Here is a 25,443-nt window from a genome sequence, read left to right as displayed (position 1 = left end):
AAAAAAGGGAATACGGAATCCCAGGGATAAGGTTTAGCCAAAAAAGGGGGTTTAGCCAAAAAAGGGGAATATTCTTTAGAATACCAGGGATACGAAGGGATATAGTTCTGCTTTAGAATACCAGGGATACGAAGGGATATAGTTCTGCTTTAGAATACCAGGGATACGAAGGGATATAGTTCTGCTTTAGAATACCAGGAATACGAAGGGATATAGTTCTGCTTTAGAATACCAGGGATACGAAGGGATATAGTTCTGCTTTAGAATACCAGGGATACAAAGGGATATAGTTCTGCTTTAGAATACCAGGAATACGAAGGGATATAGTTCTGCTTTAGAATACCAGGGATATGAAGGGATATAGTTCTGCTTTAGAATACCAGGGATACAAAGGGATATAGTTCTGCTTTAGAATACCAGGGATACAAAGGGATATAGTTCTGCTTTAGAATACCAGGGATACGAAGGGATATAGTTCTGCTTTAGAATACCAGGGATACAAAGGGATATAGTTCTGCTTTAGAATACCAGGGATACGAAGGGATATAGTTCTGCTTTAGAATACCAGGGATACAAAGGGATATAGTTCTGCTTTAGAATACCAGGGATACAAAGGGATATAGTTCTGCTTTAGAATACCAGGGATACAAAGGGATATAGTTCTGCTTTAGAATACCAGGGATACGAAGGGATATAGTTCTGCTTTAGAATACCAGGAATACAAAGGGATATAGTTCTGCTTTAGAATACCAGGGATACAAAGGGATATAGTTCTGCTTTAGAATACCAGGGATACAAAGGGATATAGTTCTGCTTTAGAATACCAGGGATACGAAGGGATATAGTTCTGCTTTAGAATACCAGGGATACAAAGGGATATAGTTCTGCTTTAGAATACCAGGGATACAAAGGGATATAGTTCTGCTTTAGAATACCAGGGATACAAAGGGATATAGTTCTGCTTTAGAATACCAGGGATACGAAGGGATATAGTTCTGCTTTAGAATACCAGGGATACAAAGGGATATAGTTCTGCTTTAGAATACCAGGGATACAAAGGGATATAGTTCTGCTTTAGAATACCAGGGATACGAAGGGATATAGTTCTGCTTTAGAATACCAGGGATACAAAGGGATATAGTTCTGCTTTAGAATACCAGGGATACAAAGGGATATAGTTCTGCTTTAGAATACCAGGAATACAAAGGGATATAGTTCTGCTTTAGAATACCAGGGATACGAAGGGATATAGTTCTGCTTTAGAATACCAGGGATACAAAGGGATATAGTTCTGCTTTAGAATACCAGGGATACAAAGGGATATAGTTCTGCTTTAGAATACCAGGGATACAAAGGGATATAGTTCTGCTTTAGAATACCAGGGATACGAAGGGATATAGTTCTGCTTTAGAATACCAGGAATACAAAGGGATATAGTTCTGCTTTAGAATATCACCGTTGTGGAGGGATATAGTAACCTCCTTTTTAAAAGAAAACATAAACTGGCACAATTCAGTTTTTCTTATACAAGAAAAATGGTAAAATATGGCTTATGCATTAAAGTCCCTCTCCTTATAATAATGTTATTACATTAGATTATACTCTGCTATTTTGCATTAGATTACTTTGTAACTGTCTGGGCTAATCCAAAGATAATCCCTGATATAACAATGGAGACAGCAGCAAACAATTAGGGGGTGTGCAATTCATATTTTACGTCTTCTTGACATAAATAACTGTTACTGCCTGAATAATGAACTGCCACTTTATCTGACTACTAAGCAGCAAAACATTTAGTTCCAAGATGCCCACAGGGGGCAAAGATAATGCTCTCTGCTCCCATAGACTCTCTATATCAGCACTGTTCCTGCTCCACAGATTGTACTGAGGTTATGAAGGCATGCTAGATTGCATCCGTGTCCTATGAGGCTTGCATATTTCATTATGCAACATTGCAGGCCCAGTATGGAAACAGATTCTGGTCAGATTCTGGTGTCTTCCATTTTGAGGTTATATAGAGTCATTAATTTTAGGGAAGAGGTAAACCCCCTAATCACGAGACAGTGGCTGTTACCTTTAGTTTAACTTGTAAAATTCCAGATGTCATTATCACTATGAATTCCTAAAGGTCCTTGACATTCAGATATACCCAAACGTTGTGGAATTCACCTGCTAGGGCATCTTGGCAATACTGCCATGCACCAGAATTGCTATACCCTTTTTCCACTTAGTGGAATGGAGTACAATAGCCCTTAAATATCAAATTTGTAGGTATGACAAAAGTTGGGGTATTTTGCTAAATTCACGGACACAATCAAATAGTTCCCATTGTATGGACTGGGTTTTGTCACCTCAATGATGTAATACTGGTTGCGCATCATTTGATTGACATCATCTAAACCAGGTTTAAAGAGTAGCAAATAAATATGTGAAGCCTTTATCTGACCAGTGCTAGTCCAATATCTTGGAAGAGTCATGAAAGCCCACTGATGTGAAGCCTTTATTTGACCAGTGCTAGTCCGATATCTTGGAAGAGCCACTAAAGCCCACTGATCTGAAGCCTTTATCTGACCAGTGCTAGTCTGATATCTTGGAAAAGCCACTAAAGTCCACTGATGTGAAGCCTTTATCTGACCAGTGTTAGTCCTATATCTTGGAAGAACCACTAAAACTCACTGATGTGAAGCCTTTATATGACCAGTGCTAGTCTGATATCTTGGAAGAGCCACTAAAGCCCACTGATGTGAAGCCTTTATCTGACCAGTGCTAGTCCTATATCTTGGAAGAGTCACTAAAGCCCACTGATGTGAAGCCTTTATCTGACCAGTGCTAGTCCTATATCTTGGAAGAGCCACTAAAGCCCACTGAAAGCCGATACAGTGCTCTGTCAGAGAAGTTCACTAAGGTAAGTGGAAAAAATAAAAGGAATGTCACAGCTGCAGACTCTTTTAGAAAACAATAGAAATTTATAAGCATCTCAGAGGTGGTTAAAAGACAGAAAACTAGATGTACCCTTACTGTCGTCTGTAAGGTGCTACCTCATGTGTAAATCATTTGTTTACCAGATTTTTCAGAAAAGTGGTTTATTATCCACTTTTAAATATGAGTTGCCCCAGATGAATGGATGCTTTCACATGTCATATATCTAGGGAGGAACAACAGTAGTGAAGCATCCAGAATGTCTTGTTTGCTATGGCTAAGGTGTCCCCACCTTGTGAGTGCAAAGGTGGGCTTTCTCAAGTGATGGTTAATGACTTGATATGTTATTCTATGGAGTAGCTTAGCTTCCAGTGTTAGTCATAGCTGAGTATAATAACTTAGGGTAACCAGGTACAGGAGTCACGTTGTATCTGCTATACAGCACATATCAGGGGAGCAAGACCCTCTCATCAGGAGAGCGAGTCCCTCCAATGCTTCAGAAGAGGACAAGGGCACTACTTTGGCTTTTTTTTTTTCTAGCATGGACCAAGAAATCTTTTGCACCATGTTGTATCACAACATAATCGGGAAAACAATGCATCTCATACAGTGCACAAGTTTTGTCCCCTGCCCAAATGTGTTGCATATCAAGAGAGAAAGTAAAACCTTGTATCCTGTACAAACAAGTTCTGTAGCCAGGCTAAACAGAACTTAGTGTAATACTAAATGGTCGTGAATAAACAACCACCATTGTCTCTAACTATTAAGTGGCAATACATTTTTTTTTCTAATTAAAATTATGCTTCTCAACAAACAAGGATTAATAACACTGACCTGAAGTGTATATGCCCAGTATTTTTAAAACAGTTGCTTGTTTTCAATGTTTCTACACTTTCAGTAATACAAATTTCAGAAACCTGTTGTGATGTACATGACGTTGTATACATAGGCACATGCGTACACAGTACTATCACAAGGTCATCCTGTCCAATTTCTGTCACTGCAGAAAGACATAATGAGAATAAATCTCATATGCCATTATTTAAAACAACTTTAAGCAAACACCAAATTATTAACTTGATAACAACTGCAAAAACAATACAACAAAATGTAAACACATACAAATAATTTAACAGAGAATAAAAGTCCTGCACATTTAAGCTCACAACAAGCAATTCATTTTATCCTTTGTTAAGAAGTCAGACTTGTCAAAAGATAAGAACATTCAAACAATGTTGTGATGTTTCATTTTAAAGTAACAGCTTTATACATTAGCCATATACCATGGCTGGGTCATGGGTAATTCATATATTTACTCAATTCTGGGTTGGCATTGTCCAATCTGGATGGCACAGATTATGATGACAGCTACATATACATATAGGATAAATTATCCTATAGTAACACATGCTGACAGGCTTTGTTAAATATGTGATTTATAAATAAATCAAAAGTAAAACTGCCTAACAGTTTCTAATGAAGTAAAATCTATTAGTTTTGCACAAATAAGAAAATGACTGCATGTAGGGGACAAGCAGTAACCTTCACTTATGTGAAAGGAGAGATAAAATATGAATTGCACACATATATTTCCCTATCATACAAATTACACACGTACTGTCCTATCATACCACCTTCTAACCATCACTGTGACAGGTTTCTGAGAAAGGTAAAATCAAGAAATTACTTACAAATCTTAATATATTATGATAAAATATTTTCCAGGCTACAGTTTAATTAGCAGAAATGAAGTGACTGCGGCTTTACAAAAATATTGTAGATCTATGTTTTTAATGTCATACTGTACACCCACTTCTGGTCTGTGAAAAAAATGAGCTGGTCTCATATAATACATTGGTTCATCTTTTCCTGCAGTTGTCAAATTGTCTACTCCCCCTGGATTAACTTTCTTTGAAAGGAAACCAGACAGTGCAAACCAAATTAAGCTTTGTTATAATTGTAGGAAGGAACAATGGCAGAACAAGAACAAATGAGTGACAGTTTCTGTGGGTTCGCCACCCTCTTGCTGCAGATGTGCATTGAATGAGTTGGCCTCATAAGCCACTGACTGAGTTTCCATTTGAGTGTTTTGGTTGTATGTGGTGGGCGAAAAAATAAGCAAAACCTACTGACACTTCACTTTGTGGGGCAGCTTTACTTTTTATTTGTTTATGAATCACATGCTTACCTCAGTCTACAGTATATATAATTATAAAACTATTTTTAAGTTTTATATATCTATATAGCTACATAGCTACATCAATATGTATGTGTGTGTGTTTGTATATATATATATATATATATATATATATATATATATATATATCCTGTTATCCCCCCCAAATTTATAGGTTGCTCCCGACTATGCAAATCTGCCTCTTAATCTATTGCCCTGGCACAAAACGATTATAACAATTGTGAATACTGTGAATACTGTAAATACCTTATAGACTCTTATCTAATTTACTACATTCTTTCTTTTATGACTGTACTATTCCTACTACAGCAAAGAATTTGCAAACATAAATCATCACTCTATGTTATAGCTATAGCTTTGTTAAGTTTGCTAATTATAGTTTCATTTAAGTTTTGCTAATTATAGTTATTGTCAAATTGCTTTAGTACCATTACTATGCTACATTGGACTAATTTTCTTGTCATGCTTATAATTTTGCATCCCGTTGTACTATTTTTATGTTACCTTCTAGTATATAGTGGAGCTTTTCTCCTCGGGCCTCTGCTGAAAATGGACATATATCCATCCAGACTAGCCCGGTCAACAAATGTAAAATAAATAAAATAAAAAATAAATAAATAAAGAAAATATATAGCTATAAATATACAAAACAAAAGCAACAGAGGGTTATGAGTGGGTAACTGATCATAACCGGCTTACGTGTTCGAGACATAGATGTCGCTTCACTCTTGAGGTGAATCTTGGCATCTGTAAGAAATAAAAGGACTGCAGAATACTGAAATGATCTGGAAACAACTGAAATAAACTCAAATGAGACTGGAATGAATATCTTTATTTTTTTAATTGCCCAGAACTGTGCTGAAGAGGTATCAGTCTCTCCTTTATGGGGTAAATCTTATTCTGTCTTTCAGAATAAAAGTCTGCATACACTGTAGCTTGATTAAGAATGTTTTATTATGTGCAGTGGAGGTAGAAGCCAACAATACCTGAATCAAATCTTAATGTTAGTAGCTTCTACACTTATTAAACTGTCCGTAAATTCTGTACTCCGAATGTCAAATCTTACTGTCTCCAATTACAGTGCTAATAAACTGAAATAGACTGAATTATTATGTCTGCAGCTTCTGTACTCATATTCCTTTCCTCCTGAATAATATAATTAATACTATGGAACGCTAGATATTTGATCTGAGTTCTGCATTTACTCTCGAGCATCTGTAGCAAACATTTGAGGACTGCACTGCAATGGCTTTCTGCTTATCAGTCTGAACAAGCTAACTGGTTGTGTCTAAAGTACTTCCTAATAATACCAAACCTTGTAAATTTTTACCCATATCTTTAGCCTTGCTTCCCACGCCTGTGTGTACTTACTGTGCTGCAAACTTTATTCTTATCAGTGTTCTTGACTGAAGGTTACTAAAACATTCCTTTCTATTTAATCGGCATGAAGATATATGTCTGCTTTAATATGGCTGCATTTCTGGGCCTATGTAAAGAGAATACTGTATTTCTGTCTAATAAAATACATTTAAGTGAAACATAATCTTACAGCGTCCATGTCGAGAACACATAATAAAGGGTCAGGATCAGAGACTCAAGCATAATTTGTTGTAGTGGGTGGAGCTTTATCTGCTCCGTCTAGTACTAGTTACAAAAAAAAGTGTTTCGTCACCCTTCATTGATGTAAAGCACTTAGAAAGCACTGTCAGAAAGATAGTGTAAAACATTCTGTATAGAGAGCAGGCAGAAATAAATGTTTTTTTTATTCTGCCGCTATTGTTTACTGGCTTTTACTGGCCATTTAACTGCCTAGTGCAATACCTGGTTTTAACAAGTGAAGCAGGGTCTGCTTAACATTTGTTACAATCATATCTCACATTATAGAACCACTTAACTGATTTATCTTTTTCTGGATATCCATGCACAATCAATCCACTGTTTTTCTGCCTAACAACCATAAAACTGCAACATTTTGTCAATCACATAAGAATTTGCCGCTGAATGTAATGTGCAGAATTTCCTCTATATACAAGTAAGTTACTTCTTCTTCTTCTTTCGGCTTTTCCCGGTTAGGGGTCGCCATAGTGGATCATCTGTCTGCTCATAATTGGCAGTGGAGTTTTACGGTGTCGAGTTGCCAGCCCGGCGCCCAACCTTCCACAGAAGGTACACACATGCACGCACTCACACCTAGGGCCAATTTAGAGTGTCCAATTCACCTACAGCATGTCTTTGGGATGTGGGAGGAAACTGGAGCACCCAGAGGAAACCCTTGTGACCACAGGGAGGACATGCATACACCGCACAGAAGGCACCCCAGCTGAGGATCAAACCGGAGAACCTCTTGCTGTGAGTCAACAACACTAACCGCTACACCACTGTGGCTGCCCATATACAAGTAAGTTACTGCTGTTGTAAAATTCAGGCAGCTTGCTGAGTATGGAGAATGGATGGCCTTTTAGAGTTCCACACAATATGGCTACTTTGACTTAGAAGGTCAGGCCCTTTGACTATATATACCACTTATCTTCTCAGTTTTTTATATCATAGCAGAGGATCCAAAGTCATAGCACTCAAAGTTTCCTTATACATAAATACATACCCCCTGGGGAGGTCTGGGCATGATGCATAAACTTGCCCTCTTGAGGACATAGGACCCATGTTGTGCTAACAGTTTTTCTCCTTTATAAGCTACTCACCTATACACTGTACAATCCCCCCCATTTGGAGCACACTTTTCAAATTATAGTACAAGAGCCTACTAAACAGGTCAGCTGCATACTCCATACATCTCTGCAGGCAGCTACAGTGTAGCACACTGCTGATGTTGTAGACAGACATCTGACATGTTCTCAGGCAGCTACAGCCTAGCACAAAGCTGATGTAGGCAGACATCTGACATGTCCTCAGGCAGTTACAGTGTAGCACAATGCTGATGTTGTAGGCAGACATCTGAAGACAAGGCTGTCTTTCTAAGTGTGTATGCTCTTAGGACTCGCACATACTAATGAATACAAAGCAACGCACTCATCATGTGCATCAGCTTAGCACAAGTGTATGTGTTCATGAGTCCTGGGCATTGAGTACAAAGTAAGAAATCAAACATAATTATTCAAAACTTAGTACTTGAAAAAAGATAAAATAAACAATTGCAAAGAAAAACACCATTTTTGAAGAAAGCCTGGTCTCCCTGCACCCCCTACACCCCCTGCAATGTATATATACCAAGAGAGTTTACTGCAGTGGGAAAGAGATTGCACAGCAGTAGATGTTTCCTTCTTCTCACTAATGTATGATCTCACTCCAGTTAATCAATGTTATCTGACCATCCTGACAGTCAAATAACAATGAAAAGCCCAACAGTAGATACAGTTTGCCTTTCTTCATCTGTGGGTGCTGTGCCTGTGTTCCATTGTTTTTTTACTTAGCAGCCCCTCCCATCCACACCCCATTTCTTCAACACTTCGGCTGCCTTCAGTTGAAAATCTTCCATTGTTCTTTTTAGTCATGTGATCCTTTTGCCTCTGGATTTCAATTATCAGGTCCAGAAGCCCTCCTTAGTGAATGAGAACCACTTGGCCTATTTTTCTGACGTAAAATACTTTTTAGTTCCAAGTAGTTCGCTCTTTAGGGAATCATCATTTCAGTTTCCAGCTATTCAAGGGACATTTTGTAATGGTCTGATTTAGTTTTAAATTACGTATTCCAAGAAAATGTTTAACTATATGATGCATGAAAATGTACAACCTTCTGTAGTGAATTACTTTTAACCTTTTCATGTTTTGTGTGTTTTTTATTTATTTTTTATTTGGGGTGCAAAATATGTTAAAACTTTACTTGAAAATAATAGCCATGCAAGATGTGGTTAGAATGTGATATAAATTAGTAAGTGATGCATAAATGCCTTGTCTGGGATTCACATATGTTTAGTGCAAATTACCACAGAAAGCAGCAGGCCCCACAGATCATTGCTCAGATGGTGTCACTCACAGCTATGGTCATACATTCTTCCATCCCTGGTCAATGGCAGTATCACAGACTTGGATCCTAGTGTTTCACAGACTCATCACTTAGAACCCTTCACCAGGCTACTTGTGTATGGTCCAGTTGTACTCATCATCTTCATCAACCACCTTTCTACCATTTTCTACATGAGGTTGGGATATCACATCAATGGTTGCTATCTCCTTCAAATCAACACCCGTCTCTGCTACCTTCAACACTCAGGCCTGATCTGTGTGGTACGTGTAGAGCTGAAATGGGAACAACAACCTCACAGCTGGAGACAAGGTCAAGGACTGTACAAGCTACAGACACAGACCAGAGGCCAGTTATGTGCCTTACTGTAGCACATTTGGATGCAACATTCATCACTAGAGAGTTGAAAAGCAGTGCTTCCCTATACATACAGTGTCAGTGTGCATGTGCAGTACACCTTCCCTATACATACAGTGTCAGTGTGCAGGTATAGTACACCTTCCCTATACATACAGTGTCAGTGTGCAGGTATAGTAGACCTTCCCTATACATACAGTGTCAATGTGCAGGTGCAGTACACCTTCCTTCTACATACAGTGTCAGTGTGCAGGTATAGTACACCTTCCCTATACATACAGAGCAAATGTGCATGTGTAGTACACCTTCCCTATACATGCAGTGTGAGTGTGCAGGCATAGTACCCCTTCCATATACATACAGTGTCAGTATGTATGTATAGTACACCTTCCCTACACATACAGTGTCAGAGTGAAGGTGTAGTACACCTTCCCTATACAAACAGTGACAGTGTGCAGGTATAGTACCCCGTCCATATACATACAATGTCAGTGTGCATGTGAAGTACACTTTCCCTACACATACAGAGTCAGTGTGCAGGTATAGTACACCTTCCCTATACATACAGTGCAAGTGTGCAAGTGTAGTACACCTACCTTATACAAGCAGTGTCAGTGTGCAGGTATAGTACCCCTTCCATATACATACAGTGCAAGTGTGCAAGTGTAGTACACCTTCCCTATACAAGCAGTGTGAGTGTGCAGGTAAAGTACCCCTTCCATATACATACAGTGTCAGTGTGCATGTGTAGTACACCTTCCCTCCACATACAGTGTCAGTGTGCAGGTATAGTACACCTTCCCTACACATACAGAGTCAGTGAGCAGGTACAGTACACCATCCCTATATATGCAGTATCAGTGTGCATGTGAAGTACACCTTTCCTATACATGCAGCGTAAGTGGGCAGGTATAGTACACCTTCCCTCTACATACAGTGTCAGTGTGCAGGTGTAGTACACCTTCCCTATACATGCAGTGTGAGTGTGCAGGTGTAGTACACCTTCCCCACACATACAGTGTCAGTGTGCAGGTACATTACACCTTTCCTATACATACAGTGTCAGTGTGCAGGTATAGTACACCTTCCCTATACATACAGTGGCAGTGTGCAGGTATAGTACACCTTCCCTGTACATACAATGTCAGTTTGCAGGTATAGTAGTCCTTCATTGTGGTACACCTTCCCTATACATACAATGTCAGTGTGCTGGTAGTGTACACCTTCGATATACATACAGTGTGCAGGTGTAGTACACCTTCCCTATACATACAGTGTCATTGTGCAGTTATAGTACACCTTCCCTATACATACTGTGCCAGTGTGCAGGTATAGTACACCTTCCCTATACATACAGTGTCAGTGTGCAGGTGTAGTACAACTTCCCTATACATACAGTGTCAGTGTGCAGGTATAGTGCTCCTTCCCTCTACATATAGTGTCAGTGTACAGGGATAGTAGACTTTCTCTATACATGCAGCGTCAGTGTGCAGGGATAGTACACCTTCCCTATAAATACAGTGTCAGTGTGCAGGTATAGGACACCTTCCCTATACATACAGTGTCAGTGTGCAGGCATAGTACACCTTCCCTTTACCTACAGTCTCAGTGTGCGGGTATAGTACACCTTCCCTATACATACAGTGTCAGTGTGCAGGTATAGTACACCTAACCTATACATACAGTGACAGTGTGGTGGTGTACTACACCTTCCCTATACTTACAGTGTCAGTGTGCAGGTATAGTACACCTCCCCTCTACATACAGTGTCAGTGTGCAGGTATAGTACACCTTCCCTATACATACAGTATCAGTGTGCAGGCATAGTACACCTTCCCTCTACATACAGTATCAGTGTGCAGGTATAGTACACCTTCCCTATACATACAGTGTCAGTGTGCAGGTAAAGTACACCTTCCCCATGCATACGGTGACAGCATGACAGTGTAGTATACCTTCCCCATACAAACAGTGTCAGTGTACAGGTATAGTACACCTTCCCTATACATACAGTGTCAGTGTACAGGTATAGTACACCTTCCCCAGACATACAGTGTTAGTGTGCAGGTGTAGTACACCTCCCCTATACATACAGTGTCAGTGTGCAGGTATAGTACACCTTCCCTATAAATACAGTGTCAGTGTGCAGAAATAGTACACCTTCCCTATACATACAATGACAGTGTGGGGGTGTAGTACACCTTCTCTATACATACAGTGAAATTGTGGCAATGTAGGACACCTTCCCTATACATGCAGTGTCAGTGTGCATGCATAGTACACCTTCCCTCTACATACAGTGTCAGTGTGCAGGTATAGTACACCTTCCCTATACATACAGTGTCAGTGTGCAGGTAAAGTTCACCTTCCCCATGCATACAGTGACAGAGTGGCAGTGTAGTATACCTTCCCTATACATACAGTGTCAGTGTGGAGGTATAGTAGACCTTCCCTATACATACAGTGTCAGTGTGCAGGTATAGTACACCTTCCTAATAATACAATGGGCTTCGCAGTGGTGCAGCAGTTAATGCTGTCACCTCACAGCAAGAAGTTCCCCGGTTTGATTCTCAGCTGGGGTGCTTTCTGTGCGTAGTTTGCAGGTTCTCCGTGCATTCGCGTGGGTTTCCTCCTGGTACTCCGGTTTCCTCTCACATTCTAAAGACATGCATCTGGAGCATTTCTCCCCCCTGGGCCTTTGCTGAAAACAGGATCTGTGGAATCTAATTGGACTTTCCTGGTCAACAAATGTTAAATAAAAAAGAATAAATAAATAAATACAGTGATAGTCTGGCGGTGTAGTACACCTTCCCTATACATGCAGTGTGAGTGTGCAGGCATAGTACACCTTCCATCTACATACAGTGTCAGTGTGCAGGTGTAGTACCCCTTCCCTATACATAAAGTGTCAGTCTGCAGGTATAGTACTACTTCCCTATACATACACTGACAGTGTGCAGGCATAGTACACATTCCCTATACATACTGTGTCAGTGTGCAGGTACAGTACAGCTTCCCTATACATACAGGGTCAGTGTGCAGGTATAGTACTCCTTCCCTAAACATGTAGTGTCAGTGTGCAGGTGTGGTACACCTTCCCTATACATACAGTGTCAGTGTGCAAGTGTAGTACACCTACCTTATACAAGCAGTGTCAGTGTGCTGGTATAGTACCCCTTCCATATACATACAGTGTCAGTGTGCAGGTATTGTAGTCCTTCCTTATACATACAATGTCAGTGTGCAGATGTAGTACACCTTCCCTATACATACATTGTGAGTGTGCAGGTCCAGTACACCTTCCCTATACATACAGTGTCAGTGTGCAGGTATAGTACACCTTCCATATACATACAGTGCAAGTGTGCAAGTGTAGTACACCTTCCCTATACAAGCAGTGTGAGTGTGCAGGTAAAGTACCCCTTCCATATACATACAGTGTCAGTGTGCATGTGTAGTACACCTTCACTCCACATACAGTGTCAGTGTGCAGGTATAGTACACCTTCCCTACACATACAGAGTCAGTGAGCAGGTACAGTACACCATCCCTATATATGCAGTATCAGTGTGCATGTGAAGTACACCTTTCCTATACATGCAGCGTAAGTGGGCAGGTATAGTACACCTTCTCTCTACATACAGGGTCAGTGTGCAGGTACAGTACACCTTACCTATACACACAATGCCAGTGTGCAGGTATAGTACACCTTCCTTATACATACTGCTTCACTGTGCAGGTGTAGTACACCTTCCCTCTAAATACATTGACAGTGTGCAAGCATAGTAAACCTTCCCTATAAATACACTGTCAGTGTGCCGGTACAGTACAACTTCCCTATACATACACTGCCAGTGTGCAGGTATAGTACACATCCCCCATACTTACAGTGTCAGTGTGCAGGTATAGTGCTCCTACCCTATACATAAAGTGTCAATGTGCAGGTACAGTACTCCTTCCCTATACATACAGTAGCAGTGTGCAGGTATAGTACCCATTTCATATACATACAGCATCAGTGTGCATGTGTAGCAAACCTTTCCTACACATACAGTGTCAGTGTGCAGGTATTGTACACCTTCACTATACATACAGTGCAAGTGTGCAAGTGTAGTACACCTTCCATAAACATGCAGCGTGAGTGAGCAGATATTGTACCCATTCCATATACATACAGTGTCAGTGTGCAGGTATAGTACACCTTCCCTATACATACAGTATCAGTGTCCAGGTGTAGTACACCTTTCCTATACATGCAGTGTGAGTGTGCAGGTATAATACACCTGCACTATACATACAGATTCAGTGTGCAGGTGTAGTACACCTTCCCTATACATACAGTGTGACTGTGCAGGTATAGTACACCTTCCCTCTACATACAGTGTCAGTGTGCAGGTGTATTACACCTTCCCTCTACATACAGTGTCAGTGTGCAGGTGTATTAAACCTTCCCTATACATACAGTGTCAGTGTGCAGGTGTAGTACACCTTCCCTATACATACAATGACAGTGTGGCAGTGTAGTACACCTTCCCTATACATACAGTGTCATTGTGCAGTTATAGTACACCTTCTCTATACATACTGTGCCAGTGTGCAGGTATAGTACACCTTCCCTATACATACAGTGTCAGTGTGCAGGTGTAGTACAACTTCTGTATACATACAGTGTCAGTGTGCAGGTATAGTGCTCCTTCCCTCTACATACAGTGTCAGTGTACAGGGATAGTAGACCTTCTCTATACATACAGCATCAGTATACAGGTATAGTACACCTTCCCTATAAATACAGTATCAGTGTGCAGGAAGAGTACGCCTTCCCTATACATACAGTGTTAGTGTGCAGGTATAATACACCTTCCCTTTACCTACAGTGTCAGAGTGCAGGTATAGTACACCTTCCCTATACATACAGTGTCAGTGTGCAGGTATAGTACACTTAACCTCTACATACAGTGACAGTGTGGTGGTGTAGTACACCTTCCCTATACTTACAGTGTCAGTGTGCAGGTATAGTACACCTCACATCTACATACAGTGTCAGTGTGCAGGTAGACTACACCTTCACTATACATACAGTGTCAGTGTGCAGGTATAGTACACCTTCCCTATACATACAGAGACAGTGTAGTGGTGTAGTACACCTTCCATATACATACAGTGTCAGTGTGCAGGTATAGTACACCTTCACTCTAAATACAGTGTCAGTGTGCAGGTATAGTACACCTTCCCTATACATACAGTGTCAGTGTACAGGTATAGTACACCTTCCCTATACATACAGTGTCAGTGTGCAGGTATAGTACACCTTCCCTATAAATACCGTGTCAGTGTGCAGAAATAGTACACCTTCCATATACATACAATGACAGTGCAGGGGTGTAGTACACCTTCTCTATACATACAGTGAAAGTGTGGCAGTGTAGGACATATTCCCTATACATGCAGTGTCAGTGTGCAGGCACAGTACACCTTCCCTCTACATACAGTGTCAGTGTGCAGGTATATTACACCTTCCATATACATACAGTGTCAGTGTGCAGGTAAAGTACACCTTCCCCATGCATACAGTGACAGCATGGTAGTGTAGTGTATGTTCCCTATACATACAGTGTCAGTGTACAGGTATAGTACACCTTCCCTATACATACAGTGTCAGTGTACGGGTATAGTACACCTTCCCTATACATACAGTGTCAGTGTGCAGGTGTAGTACACCTCCACTATACATACAATGTCAGAGTGCAGGTATAGTACACCTTCCCTATACATACAGTGTCAGTGTGCAGGTATAGTGCACCTAACCTCTACATACCTCTACATACAGTGACAGCGTGGTGGTGTAGTAGACCTTCCCTATAGTTACAGTGTCAGTGTGCAGGTATAGTACACCTCACATCTACATACAGTGTCAGTGTGCAGGTATACTACACCTTCCCTGTACATACAGTGTCAGTGTGCAGGTATAGTACACCTTCCCTATACATACAGTGACAGTGTAGTGGTGTAGTACACCTTCCATATACATACAGTGTTAGTGTGCAGGTATAGTACACCTTCACTCTACATACAGTGTCAGTGTGCAGGTATAGTACACCTTCCCTATACATACAGTGTCAGTGTGCAGATGTAGTACACCTCCCCTATACATACAGTGTCAGTGTGCAGGTATAGTACACCTTCCCTATAAATACAGTGTCAGTGTGCAGAAATAGTACACCTTCCATATACATACAATGACAGTGCAGGGGTGTAGTACACCTTCTCTATACATAGAGTGAAAGTGTGGCAGTGTAGGACACATTCCCTATACATGCAGTGTCAGTGTGCAGGCACAGTACACCTTCCATATACATACAGTGTCAGTGTGCAGGTAAAGTACACCTTCCCCATGCATACAGTGACAGCGTGGTAGTGTAGTATATCTTCCCTATACATACAGTGTCAGTGTACAGGTATAGTACACCTTCCCTATACATACCGTGTCAGTGTGCAGGTGTAGTACACCTCCCCTATACATACAATGTCAGTGTGCAGGTATAGTACACCTTCCCTATAAATACAGTGTCAGTGTGCAGAAATAGTCCACCTTCCCTATACATACAATGACAGTGTGGGGGTGTAGTACACCTTCTCTATACATACAGTGAAAGTGTGGCAGTGTAGGACACCTTCCCTATAAATGTAGTGTCAGTGTGCAGGCATAGTACACCTTCCCTCTACATACAGTGTCAGTGTGCAGGTATAGTACACCTTCCCTATACATACAGTGTCAGTGTGCAGGTAAAGTACACCTTCCCCATGCATACAGTGACAGTGTGGCAGTGTTGTATACCTTCCCTATACATACAGTGTCAGTGTGGAGGTATAGTAGCCCTTCCCTCTACATACAGTTTCAGTGTGCAGGTGTAGTACACCTTCCCTATATATACAGTGTCAGTGTGCAGGTATAGTACACCTTCCCAATAATACAATGGGCTTCGCAGTGGTGCAGCAGTTAATGCTGTCACCTCACAGCAAGAGGTTCTCCGGTTTGATTCTCAGCTGCGGTGCTTTCTGTGTGTAGTTTGCAGGTTCTCCGTGCGTTCGCGTGGGTTTCCTTTGGGTACTCCGGTTTCCTCCCACATTCTAAAGACATGCGTCTGGAGCATCCCCCCCCCCGGGCCTTTGCTGAAAACAGGATCTGTGGAATCTAGTTGGACTTTCCCGGTCAACAAATGTTAAATAAAAAAGTATAAATAAATAAATACAGTGACAGTGTGATGGTGTAGTACACCTTCCCTATACATGCAGTGTGAGTATGCAGGCATAGTACACCTTCCATCTACATACAGTGTCAGTGTGCAGGTGTAGTACAACTTCCCTATACATAAAGTGTCAGTGTGCAGGTAAAGTACTCCTTCCTTATACATACAGGGTCAGTGTGCAGGTATAGTACTCCTTCTCTAAACATACAGTGTCAGTGTGCAGGTGTGGTACACCTTCCCTATACATACAGTGTCAGTGTGCAAGTGTAATACACCTTCCCAATGCATGCAGTGTGAGTGTGCAGGTATAATACCCCTTCCATTTTCATACAGTGTTAGTGTGCAGGTATAGTACACCTTCCTTATACATACAGTTTCACTGTGCAGGTGTAGTACACCTTCCCTCTAAATGCAGTGACAGTGTGCAAGTATAGTAAACATTCCCTATAAATACACTGTCAGTGTGCAGGTACAGTACAACTTCCCTATACATACACTGCCAGTGTGCAGGTATAGTACACATTCCCTATACTTACAGTGTCATTGTGCAGGTATAGTACTCTACCCTATACATACAGTGTCAATGTGCAGGTACAGTACCCCTTACCAATACATACAGTGGCAGTGTGCAGGTATAGTACCCACTCCATATACATACAATGTCAGTGTGCATGTGTAGTACACCTACCCTACACATACAGTGTCAGTGTGCAGGTATAGTACACCTTCCCTATACATACACTGCAAGTGTGCAAGTGTAGTACACCTTCCATAAACATGCAGTGTGAGTGAGCAGATATTCTAACCCTTCCATATACATACAGTGTCAGTGTGCAGGTATAGTACACCTTCCCTATACATACAATGCACATGGCAAGTGTAGTACACCTTCCCTATACAAGCAGTGTGAGTGTGCATGTATAGTACCCCTTCCATATACATACAGTGTCAGTGTGCATGTGTAGTACACCTTCCCTACACATACCATGTCAGTGTGCAGGTACAGAACACCATCCCTATGCATACAGTGTCAGTGTGCAGGTGTAGTACTCCTTTTCTACACATGCAGTGTGAGGGTGCAGGTATAATACACCTGCACTATACATACAGATTCAGTATACAGGTATAGTACACCTTCCTTATACATGCAGTGTGAGTGTGCAGGTATAGTACCCTTTCCATATACATACAGTGTCAGTGTGCATGTGTAGTACACCTTCCCTACACATACAATGTCAGTGTGCAGGTGTAGTGCACCTTCTCTATACATACAGTGTCAGTGTGCAGGTATAGTACACATTCCCTCTACATACAGTGTCAGTGTGCAGATATTGTAGTCTTTCCTTATACATACAATGTCAGTGTGCAGATGTAGTACACCTTCCCTATACATACATTGTCAGTGTGCAGGTACAATACAGCTTTGCTAAACATACAGTGCTACAAGTCCAGTACACCTTCCGTATACATACAGTGTCAGTGTGCAGGTATAGTACACCTTCCCTCTACACACAGTGACAGTGTGTAGGTGTAGTACAGCTTCCCTATACATACAGCATCAGTGTGCAGGTATAGTCCACCATCCCTATACATACAGTGACAGTGTGGCAGTGTAGTACACCTTTTCTATACATGCAGTGTGAGTGTGCAGGTATAGTACTCCTTCACTATACATACCATCTCAGTGTGCAGGTACAGTACACCTCACCTATACATACAATGCCAGTGTCCAGGTATAGTACACCTTCCTTATACATACAGTTTCACTGTGCAGGTGTAGTACACCTTCCCTCTAAATACAGTGACAGTGTGCAAGTATAGTAAACCTTCCCTATAAATACACTGTCAGTGTGCAGGTACAGTACAACTTCCCTATACATACACTGCCAGTGTGCTGGTATAGTACACATTCCCTATACTTACAGTGTCAGTGTGCAGGTATAGTACTCCTACCCTATACATACAGTGTCAATGTGCAGGTACAGTACCCCTTCCCTATACATACAGTGGCAGTGTGCAGGTATAGTACCCACTCCATATACATACAGTGTCAGTGTGCATGTGTAGTACACCTTCCCTACACATACAGTGTCAGTGTGCAGGTATAGTACACCTCCACTATACATACAGTGCAAGTGTGCAAGTGTAGTACACCTTCCATAAACATGCAGTGTGAGTGTGCAGATATTCTACCCCCTCAGTATACATACAGTGTCAGTGTGCAGGTATAGTACACATTCAATATACATACAGTGTCAGTGTGCAGGTACATTACACCTTCCCTATACATACAGTATCAGTGTGCAGGTGTAGTACACCTTTCTACACATGCAGTGTGAGTGGGCAGGTATAGTACCCTTTCCATATACAACAGTGTCAGTGTGCATGTGTAGTACACCTTCTTTACAGATACAGTGTTAGTGTGCAGGTGTAGTACACATTCCCTCTACATACAGTGTCAGTGTACATGTGTAGTACACCTTCTTTACATACAGTGTCAGTGTGCAGGTGTAGTACACCTTCCATATATATACAGTGTCAGTGTGCAGGTATAGTACACCTTCTCTCTACATACAGTGTCAGTGTGCAGGTATAGTACACCTTCCCTATACATACAGTGTCAGTGTGCAGGTGTAGTACACCTTCCCTATACATACAGTGTCAGTGTGCAGGTATAGTACACCTTCCCTATAAATACAGTGTCAGTGTGCAGAAATAGTACACCTTCCATATACATACAATGACAGTGCAGGGGTGTAGTACACCTTCTCTATACATACAGTGAAAGTGTGGCAGTGTAGGACACTTTCCCTATACATGCAGTGTCAGTGTGCAGGCACAGTACACCTTCCATATACATACAGTGTCAGTGTGCAGGTAAAGTACACCTTCCCCATGCATACAGTGACAGTGTGGTAGTGTAGTATATCTTCCCTATACATACAGTGTCAGTGTGCAGGTATAGTACACCTTCCCTATACATACAGTGTCAGTGTACAGGTATAGTACACCTTCCCTATACATACAGTGTCAGTGTGCAGGTGTAGTACACCTCCCCTATACATACAGTGTCAGTGTGCAGGTATAGTACACCTTCCCTATAAATACAGTGTCAGTGTGCAGAAATAGTACACCTTCCATATACATACAATGACAGTGCAGGGGTGTAGTACACCTTCTCTATACATACAGTGAAAGTGTGGCAGTGTAGGACACATTCCCTATACATGCAGTGTCAGTGTGCAGGCACAGTACACCTTCCATATACATACAGTGTCAGTGTGCAGGTAAAGTACACCTTCCCCATGCATACAGTGACAGCGTGGTAGTGTAGTATATCTTCCATATACATACAGTGTCAGTGTAGAGGTATAGTACACCTTCCCTATACATACAGTGTCGGTGTACAGGTATAGTACACCTTCCCTATACATGCAGTGTCAGTGTGCAGGTGTAGTACACCTCCCCTATACATACAGTGTCAGTGTGCAGGTATAGTACACCTTCCCTATACATACAGTGTCAGTGTGCAGGTAAAGTACACCTTCCCCATGCATACAGTGACAGCGTGGCAGTGTCGTATACCTTCCCTATACATACAGTGTCAGTGTGGAGGTATAGTAGCCCTTCCCTCTACATACAGTTTCAGTGTGCAGGTGTAGTACACCTTCCCTATATATACAGTGTCAGTGTGCAGGTATAGTACACCTTCCCAATAATACAATGGGCTTCGCAGTGGTGCAGCAGTTAATGCTGTCACCTCACAGCAAGAGGTTCTCCGGTTTGATTCTCAGTTGGGGTGGTTTCTGTGTGTAGTTTGCAGGTTCTCCGTGCATTCGTGTGGGTTTCCTTTGGGTACTCCGGTTTCCTCCCACATTCTAAAGACATGCGTCTGGAGCATCCCCCCCCCCCCCCGGGCCTTTGCTGAAAACAGGATCTGTGGAATCTAGTTGGACTTTCCCGGTCAACAAATGTTAAATAAAAAAGTATAAATAAATAAATAAATACAGTGACAGTGTGATGGTGTAGTACACCTTCCCTATACATGCAGTGTGAGTGTGCAGGCATAGTACACCTTCCATCTACATACAGTGTCAGTGTGAAGGTGTAGTACAACTTCCCTATACATAAAGTGTCAGTGTGCAGGTAAAGTACTCCTTCCTTATACATACAGGGTCAGCGTGCAGGGATAGCACTCCTTCTCTAAACATACAGTGTCAGTGTGCAGGTTTGGTACACCTTCCCTATACATACAGTGTCAGTGTGCAAGTGTAATACACCTTCCCAATGCATGCAGTGTGAGTGTGCAGGTATAATACCCCTTCCATTTTCATACAGTGTTAGTGTGCAGGTATAGTACACCTTCCTTATACATACAGTTTCACTGTGCAGGTATAGTACACCTTCTCTCTAAATACAGTGACAGTGTGCAAGTATAGTAAACATTCCCTATAAATATACTGTCAGTGTGCAGGTACAGTACAACTTCCCTATACATACACTGCCAGTGTGCAGGTATAGTACACATTCCCTATACTTACAGTGTCAGTGTGCAGGTATAGTACTCTACCCTATACATACAGTGTCAATGTGCAGGTACAGTACCCCTTCCCTATACATACAGTGGCAGTGTGCAGGTATAGTACCCACTCCATATACATACAATGTCAGTGTGCATGTGTAGTACACCTACCCTACACATACAGTGTCAGTGTGCAGGTATAGTACACCTTCCCTATACATACACTGCAAGTGTGCAAGTGTAGTACACCTTCCATAAACATGCAGTGTGAGTGAGCAGATATTCTAACCCTTCCATATACATACAGTGTCAGTGTGCAGGTATAGTACACCTTCCCTATACATACAATGCACATGGCAAGTGTAGTACACCTTCCCTATACAAGCAGTGTGAGTGTGCATGTATAGTACCCCTTCCATATACATACAGTGTCAGTGTGCATGTGTAGTACACCTTCCCTACACATACCATGTCAGTGTGCAGGTACAGAACACCATCCCTACGCATACAGTGTCAGTGTGCAGGTGTAGTACTCCTTTTTTCACGCAGGTGAGTGTGAGGGTATAATACACCTGCACTATACATACAGATTCAGTATACAGGTATAGTACACCTTCCTTATACATGCAGTGTGAGTGTGCAGGTATAGTACCCTTTCCACATACATACAGTGTCAGTGTGCATATGTAGTACACCTTCCCTACACATACAATGTCAGTGTGCAGGTGTAGTGCACCTTCTCTATACATACAGTGTCAGTGTGCAGGTATAGTACACATTCCCTCTACATACAGTGTCAGTGTGCAGATATTGTAGTCTTTCCTTATACATACAATGTCAGTGTGCAGATGTAGTACACCTTCCCTATACATACATTGTCAGTGTACAGGTACAATACAGCTTTGCTAAACATACAGTGCTACAAGTCCAGTACACCTTCCGTATCCGGCATATGTCATGTGTCAGGTATGCATAACCCTCCTCTACACACAGTGACAGTGTGTAGGTGTAGTACAGCTTCCCTATACATACAGCATCAGTGTGCAAGTATAGTCCACCATCCCTATACATACAGTGACAGTGTGGCAGTGTAGTACACCTTTTCTATACATGCAGTGTGAGTGTGCAGGTATAGTACTCCTTCACTATACATACCATCTCAGTGTGCAGGTACAGTACACCTCACCTATACATACAATGCCAGTGTGCAGGTATAGTACACCTTCCTTATACATACAGTTTCACTGTGCAGGTGTAGTACACCTTCCCTCTAAATACAGTGACAGTGTGCAAGTATAGTAAACCTTCCCTATAAATACACTGTCAGTGTGCAGGTACAGTACCCCTTCCCTATACATACAGTGGCAGTGTGCAGGTATAGTACCCACTCCATATACATACAGTGTCAGTGTGCATGTGTAGTACACCTTCCCTACACATACAGTGTCAGTGTGCAGGTATAGTACACCTCCACTATACATGCAGTGCAAGTGTAGTACACCTTCCATAAACATGCAGTGTGAGTGTGCAGATATTCTACCCCTTCAGTATACATACAGTGTCAGTGTGCAGGTATAGTACACATTCAATATACATACAGTGTCAGTGTGCAGGTACATTACACCTTCCCTATACATACAGTATCAGTGTGCAGGTGTAGTACACCTTTCTACACATGCAGTGTGAGTGTGCAGGTATAGTACACCTGCACTATACAGAGAGATTCAGTGTGCAGGTATAGTTCACCTGCCTTATACATGCAGTGTGAGTGTGCAGGTATAGTACCCTTTCCATATACAACAGTGTCAGTGTGCATGTGTAGTACACCTTCTTTACAGATACAGTGTCAGTGTGCAGGTGTAGTACACATTCCCTCTACATACAGTGTCAGTGTACATGTGTAGTATTCCTTCCCCATACATGGAGTGTCAGTGTGCAGGTGTAGTACACCTTTCCTATACATACAGTGTGACTGTGCAGGTATAGCACAACTTCCCTATACATACAGTGTCAGTGTGCAGGTATAGTACACCTTCCCTATACATACAGTGTCAGTGCGCAGGTACAGTAAACCTTCCCTATACATACATTGTCAGTGTGCAGGTACAGTACAGCTTTGCTATACATACAGCGTTACAGGTACAGTACACCTTTCCTATACTTACAGTGTCAGTGTGCAGGTATAGTACACCTTCCCTATACATACAGTGTCAATGTGCAGGTACAGTACAACTTCCCTATACGTACACTGCCAGTGTGCAGGTATAGTAACCATTCCCTATACATACTGTGTCAGTGTGCAACTACATTACAGCTTCCCCAAACATACAGTGTCAGTGCGCAGGTGTAGTACACCTTCCATCTACATACAGTGTCAATGTGCAGGTATAGTACACCTTTCCCATACATATAGTGTAAGTGTGCAAGTGTAGTACGCCTTCCTTATACATACAGTGTCATTGGGCAGGTGTAGTACACCATCCTTCTACATACAGTGTCAGTGTGCATGTGTAGTACACCTTCCCTATAAATACAGTGTCACTGTGCAGGTATAGTACCCCTTCCATATTCATACAGTGTCACTGGGCATGTGTAATACACCTTCCCTAAACATACAGTGTCAGTGTGCAGGTATAGTACACCTTCCCTATACATACAGTGTCAGTGGGCAGGTGCAGTACACCTTCCTTCTGCATACAGTGTCAGTGTGCAGGTATAGTACACCTTCCCTATACATACAGTGCAAGTGTGCAAGTGTAGTACACCTTCCCTAAACAAACAGTGTCAGTGTGCAGGTGTAGTACACATTCCCTCTACATAAAGTGTCAGTGTGCATGTGTAGTACACCTTCCCTACACATACAGTGACAGTGTGCTTGTGTAGTACACCTTCCCTATACATACAGTGTCAGTGTGCAGGTATAGTACCCCTTCCATATACATACAGTGTCAATGTGCATGTGTAATACACCTTACCTAAACATACAGTGCCAGTGTGCAGGTATAGTACACCTTCCCTATACATACACTGCAAGTGTGCAAGTGTAGTACACCTTCCATAAACATGCAGTGTGAGTGAGCAGATATTCTAACCCTTCCATATACATACAGTGTCAGTGTGCAGGTATAGTACACCTTCCCTATACATACACTGCAAGTGTGCAAGTGTAGTACACCTTCCATAAACATGCAGTGTGAGTGAGCAGATATTCTAACTCTTCCATATACATACAGTGTCAGTGTGCAGGTATAGTACACCTTCCCTATACATACAATGCACATGGCAAGTGTAGTACACCTTCCCTATACAAGCAGTGTGAGTGTGCATGTATAGTACCCCTTCCATATACATACAGTGTCAGTGTGCATGTGTAGTACACCTTCCCTACACATACCATGTCAGTGTGCAGGTACAGAACACCATCCCTATGCATACAGTGTCAGCGTGCAGGTGTAGTACTCCTTTTCTACACATACAGTGTGAGGGTGCAGGTATAATACACCTGCACTATACATACAGATTCAGTATACAGGTATAGTACACCTTCCTTATACATGCAGTGTGAGTGTGCAGGTATAGTACCCTTTCCATATACATACAGTGTCAGTGTGCATGTGTAGTACACCTTCCCTACACATACAATGTCAGTGTGCAGGTGTAGTGCACTTTCTCTATACATACAGTGTCAGTGTGCAGGTATAGTACACATTCCCTCTACATACAGTGTCAGTGTGCAGATATTGTAGTCTTTCCTTATACATACAATGTCAGTGTGCAGATGTAGTACACCTTCCCTATACATACATTGTCAGTGTGCAGGTACAATACAGCTTTGCTAAACATACAGTGCTACAAGTCCAGTACACCTTCCGTATACATACAGTGTCAGTGTGCAGGTATAGTACACCTTCCCTCTACACACAGTGACAGTGTGTAGGTGTAGTACAGCTTCCCTATACATACAGCATCAGTGTGCAGGTATAGTCCACCATCCCTATACATACAGTGACAGTGTGGCAGTGTAGTACACCTTTTCTATACATGCAGTGTGAGTGTACAGGTATAGTACTCCTTCACTATACATACCATCTCAGTGTGCAGGTACAGTACACCTCACCTATACATACAATGCCAGTGTGCAGGTATAGTACACCTTCCTTATACATACAGTTTCACTGTGCAGGTGTAGTACACCTTCCCTCTAAATACAGTGACAGTGTGCA

Source organism: Protopterus annectens, chromosome 12.part0, assembly GCF_019279795.1.
Source record: "Protopterus annectens isolate FY-2018-M chromosome 12.part0, PAN1.0, whole genome shotgun sequence".
Classification (NCBI taxonomy): Eukaryota; Metazoa; Chordata; order Ceratodontiformes; family Protopteridae; genus Protopterus; species Protopterus annectens.
Note: the sequence above shows the minus strand (reverse complement) of the source record.